The 6,062-nt window shown below is 36.2% G+C and overlaps 1 pseudogene; it reads right to left on the bottom strand.

The window, feature by feature from the left end:
- Positions 1–3,079: 3,079 nt before the first annotated feature.
- Positions 3,080–5,402, bottom strand: LOC107133732 (annotated as a pseudogene).
- Between the last annotated feature and the right edge of the window lie 660 nt (positions 5,403–6,062).

Here is a 6,062-nt window from a genome sequence, read left to right as displayed (position 1 = left end):
CACTTCTGTTCAACATAGTTCTCGAAACACTGGACAGAGCAATTAGACAGACGAAAGAAATTAAAGGCATCAAAATAGGAAAAGAAGAACTTAAATTATCACTATTTGCAGGTGACATGATTCTATACCTAGCAGACACAAAAGGGTCTACAAAGAAACTATTAGAGCTAATAAATGAATTCAGCAAAGTGGCAGGATATAAAATCAACACGCATAAATCAAAGGCATTCCTGTATATCAGTGACAAATCCTCTGAAATGGAAATGAGGACAACCATTCCATTCACAATATCTTCAAAAAAAATAAAATACTTGGNACAGTAGAGGGGGTAGAGAGAGAAGAGGGGAGGGGAGGGGGATAGTAGAGGATAGGAAAGGCAGCAGAATACAACAGACACTAGTATGGCAATATGTAAATCAATGGATGTGTAACTGATGTGATTCTGCAATCTGTATATGGGGTAAAAATGGGAGTTCATAACCCACTTGAATCAAAGTGTGAAATATGATATATCAAGAACTATGTAATGTTTTGAACAACCAACAATAAAAATTTTAAAAAAATTGTATTGGACACAAAAAATATACAGACATCCCATCCATATGGATTAGAAGAATCAATAGAAATAAAATGTTATACTACCCAAATCAATCTACAGGTTTAATCCAATCACCACCAAAATACCAATGGCATGTTACACAGAACTGGAAAAAGTAATCACAAAATTCATATACAACAACAAAAGACCCAGAGTAGCCAAAGCAATCCTAAGCAAAAAGAATGAAGCTGGAGGCATCATGATACCTGACTTCAAAACATACTTCAAAGCTAGAGTAATCAAAACAGCATGACACTGGAATAAAAACAGACACATGCATCAATAAAAGAGAATAGAAAATCCAGAAATTGAAGCATGTGTGTATAGCCAACTGACTTTTGAGAGAATCACCAAAAACATATATTGGAGAAAGGATGGTTTCTTCACACTAGATATACATACACAAAGGAATGTTACTATCCACTTAAACCTCTCACTATATATAAAAATCAAATGGTCGAAAGACCTAATTATTAGACCCCAAACTACAAAACTACTAGAAGAAAACATAAGAGAAACACTTCAAGATAGTGGTATAGACAAAGATTTTTTTATAAGACCCAAAAGCACAGACAGCAAAAGTAAAACTAGACAAAGGGGATTACATTGAACTAAAATGCTTCTTAGAGTAAAGGGAAAAAATCAACAGAGTGAAAAGACAACCTACAAATGAGAAAAACATGTGTAAACTATTAATCTGTCAAGGAGTTAATATCTAGATTATATAAGGAACTCAAACAACTTTAAAAGTAAGAAGACAGGAACTGGGGTTGTAACTCAGCAGTAGAGTGCTTGTCTTACACGTGTGAGGCACTGGGTTCCATCCTTAGCACCACATAAGAATAAATAGACAGAATAAGGGTATTGTGTCCATTTACAACTAAAAAAAAATTCAAAAAAAGTAAGAAGACAAAATAATCTAATTTAAAAAGGGGAAAATGACCTGAATAGAAATTTCTCAAAAGACATTCAATTGGTCAATAAGTATATGAAAATATCTTTATCATTAATCATGAGAAATATGTAATTCCAAAGCACAATGAGATATCACCTCATTCCAGTAAGAATGACTGTCATCAAAAAACTAAAGATATCAAGTGCTATTAAATACATGAAGAAAAAGAAACCCTTGCACACTATTGGTGGTATTATAAATTAGTACAGCCACTTTGAAAAACAGTATGGAAATTCCTCAAAAATGTAGATATAGCCAGGCACAGTGGTGCATACCTGTAATCCCAGCATCTTGGAAGCTGAGGCAGAAGGATTACGAATTCAAACCCAGACTTAGCAACTTAGTGAGGACCCAAGCAAACAATTAACAAGACCATGTCTCAAAATTTAAATAAGTGAATAAATAAATAAATAATTTTAAATATAAAAATAGATCTACAATATGCTCCAGCTATTTCACTGCTTGGTATATATACAAAATAAATGAAATCATCAAATCAAAGAGGTACCTGCATGCCCATGTCTATAAGGGCACTATTCACAAAACCTAAAATATAGAATCATCTGTCAATGTACTAAATAATGTATTGCATATACACAATGGAATACTACTCAGCAATTAAATATATGAAATCCTTTCATTTGAAGAAACATGGATAGGGCTGGGGATGTAGCTCAGTGGTAGAGTGCCTGCCCAGCATGCATGAGACACTGGGTTCGATCCTCAGCACCACATGAAAATAAACAAATAAAATAAAGGCATTCTGTCCATCTACAACTACAAAGAAAAATTTAAAAAAAGAAGAAACATGAATAGTACTTTGATACAACATGGTAAGTGAAATAAGTACAGAAAGACAAACACTGCATGTTCTCATACATTTATGGAATATAAACATGTTGATAATATAAAAACCTGTATACAAATGTTCATAGCAGCTTTACTTGGAACAGATTCATTTTTTACTGCAAGAAAAAAGGTTGCATAAAATTCAATCTGTTCCAGAAATGTAAATGTCTTTTCCAGTACATAGCATTTCAAATATCAAAGTAATGATAAACATACAAATAAAGAGCTTCCACATATACAAAAAGCTTCCACATATTATCATGTTTNGGTGGCAGTTGTGCTCTGAGGGAATTCCTGAAGAGCTCATGTGGTGCAGCGTGTGTGTTCTAAAAATAAAGTTCGTTTCTGCTTGATAAGTGGCTCGTGAATTGTGCCCAGCCAGACTGCGGCACCCATTATGGATCATCATCCATTTACCATAGAAAACATTTGGTCTTTGGTTTTGGGGAATTGTTTTACTTTGCTTAACATGATATTCTCCAACTTCGTCCATTTACCTGCAAATGACATAATTTCATTCTTCTTTAAGGCTGACTGATATTCCATTGTGTATATATATATATATATATATATATATCACAGTTTATGCATTCATCTATTGAAGAGCATCTAGGTTTGTTTCACAGTTTAGCTATTGTGAATTGAGCTGCTATGAATATTGAGGTGGCTGTATCAGTTTAGGATGTAGATTTTGTGATGGGGTTTGTAGTAGCCACAGGAGATCCTGGAAAACTACCTGGGTTATGAACAGGAATAAAGGCAGTGTTTGGTGATCTGATGCTCAGAATTTCAGTTGGTTGTGGGATATTAACTGTGCAACTCTCAGAAGATCCCTGTGGTGGTTGCAATTTTAGCCTCTGAAATGTTAGGTAGAAAGCAGGACTAGTGCTATGTGAAAGGAAGGTTGATGAAATAGGTAAAAGGGAAGCCAGCAATTCAAGGTGTTTTTCTGATTCTCCAGTAGAAGCTGTTGGTCCTAGGATTCCACAAGGGTTGAATCTGTGGAATCCCTTATTGCAAAAATAGCAACAGGACTAGGAACAAGCATCCCTATTTTTTTGCCATCTGCAGATTTGGAAAGAGGGATAACAACTTCAGAATTCTAGGCATCATTGTGCATGCCACAGTATTAAGTGGGCATAAAAAGAATATGTGGATATTTGGGCAAGTTCAAGGAATCTTCTATAATGTTTTCATTCTCATTTCCTAGTGATGCAATCGGAACAGGTGGCTTGACAGTGACCATCTATCTGGTTAACAGAACTATAACCTGCACATCTAGATGTTGATGAATTCTCAGAATCCTCAGAATTGCTGTCTGTGTCTCTATTTTTTTTCTTCTTCACTTTCAAAATTTTCTCTTCCATCATGTTGTGGACTAGATGGAGAACTGTAACTCTCAGAAGATGTTTCTCTACATGCGTAATATCCAGATTCAATATCCAAATTCACATTTTTTCACAGTACCACCATAGTTATGCTGATAATACCATATTTTTTTTACTATTCAGTCTGTTGTCCATTTTCTTAATTTTCTCCTTTTCTATTTGTGGCTTTCTTTTCTTCTTCTTTATTGAAGATAAGCTCCATTTTTCAACAGAATGTGACTCAGCTAGTACAGTTTGTATCAATATTCATAATGCCACAGTCTGGCTGGGCACAATTCAGGAGCCACTTGTCAAAAGAAACTAACTTTATTTTTAGAACACACATGCCAAACCACACAGCTCTTTAGGAAAACCTTCAGAGCCCAACTGCCACCACCAGCTTCCCACAAGCCTCTCCATCTCCCCACCTCCTCCTGCTCTTGAGGCTGATTGGCTGGGTCGCATGGGCAGAGCCAAAAAAAGTCCCCCAATGAGCAGCTCTGTGGTCTGAAAGGGTGGGGAAACAGCCCAATGAGCATCACAGCAGAGGAGCCAATCAATCGGCAGCTAGAAGTTTGCTGGTGCCTCTGTGAGCCAATCATCAGCTGGCAGCTGGAAGTTTGCTGGCAGCTGGAAGTTTGCTGGGGACCCTTCAGCTGTGGCTCTCAACACAGTTTGTATCAATATTCATAATGGAACATTTCCTGGTATGTTTATTGTGGCTTATGGTGTACTGCAAGGTATCTTCTTCTTGACTCGAAGCTTCTTTTAAATTTTCTAGTATCTTAGAAGTCTCCAGAGAGGATTATTAAGATTGTGTAGAGAGTCTGATGATACAGAACAAAAAAAGCTGTGTACTTTTTGACTCTGTAGAAAAGCATGTAATGAAATTGAAAATAGCTACCTTAGGATAGGCTTCTGGTCAGAGTGTTGCCTCTCCTTCCTTTTCAAGGCACTCTGATTCAGGGCTCTTAAAACGGTCTTGTCAGAAGTCTCTGAAGACAATTTCTTTGGAAGCTTCAGTAGGAATTCCTGTAGTTCCTGGTGGGTTTCCGTTACTGTTGTAACAAAAGATCAGACCAATTTACATTGAAAATGCACTCTTGGGCTGGGGATGTGGCTCAAGCGGTAGCACGCTCGCCTGGCATGCGTGCGGCCCGGGTTCGATCCTCAGCACCACATACAAACAAAGATGTTGTGTCCGCCGATAACTAAAAATAAATAAATATTAAAAATTCTCTCTCTCTCTCCCTCTCTCACTCTCTCTTTAAAAGAAAAAAGAAAATGCACTCTCAATATTTGTCAGTCCTTTTTCTCTGGACTCATTTTAACATTATTTTCTCAATATGTACAGCTTTTCGCTGAGCTCTATGAGGTGCCACACCACCTCACCCAGTATAATACTAATTATTATAAGTTCAACTTGAGGTAATGGGGCTTGTTCTATCAATCTAGTCTCATTACTTTGCAAGTAATCACCAAGAGCAGTATCTTTTTGTGACCACAAGGTTACTTCTGGGGCAGCAAAGGGCTGCTCCACAAATTTCCCTTTTCTTAGGATATCATCACTGACAAGCTGTCCCAGAGCATGCAAACTAAGGGTATCGCCCCCACTGTGAAGCAAGAGCTCCATGGGCACCCCCTTATTATACTTTTAAGAGTTGCAGAATCAGGAGTGATATTCCTTGGCACTGGGGATTGGAACCATCTGTTTCATATATTTTTTTCCATCTTGCTAAAGGATTATCTGTTTAAGTTACAGTTTTGAAAATAACATTTGTTTCTTTGATTTTTCCCTATAGTTTCTATATTTTCAATTTGAAATCCTAATATTTATTATTACCATTCTTGTGACTTCTATTTCTTCTTCTTTTTCTAGTTTCTTAAGGTGGAAACTTAAGAATTACTAATTAATTAAGAATTAACTTAAGGTTACTAACATAAGAACTTAAATTTATAAATTTCTCTTTCATCATTGCTTCAGCTATATCCCAAACATTTTGATGTGTTATAGTTTTATTTTAATTCTGTTTCTTTATTGTTTTATTTCCTTTGACATATTCTCCTTGAGCCATGGGTTATATATACATATGTTGTTTCATTTCTACGTGTTTAGATTTCTCACTTGGTTCTATTATGGTCAGAGAACATGATATCAAACTTTTTGTTGTGGTGATGGTGGTGGGAATTGAACCTAGGGCCTTTTGCATGCTAGTCAAGCACTCTGCTATTGAGTTGAATCCCTAACTCATGTTATTTATTTATTTTGAAACAGAGAATTTGTAAGTTGCCT

The sequence above is a fragment of the Marmota marmota genome, unplaced genomic scaffold, assembly GCF_001458135.2.
Source record: "Marmota marmota marmota unplaced genomic scaffold, marMar, whole genome shotgun sequence".
Taxonomy (NCBI): domain Eukaryota; kingdom Metazoa; phylum Chordata; class Mammalia; order Rodentia; family Sciuridae; genus Marmota; species Marmota marmota.
This window is presented reverse-complemented; position numbering and strand designations above follow the sequence as displayed.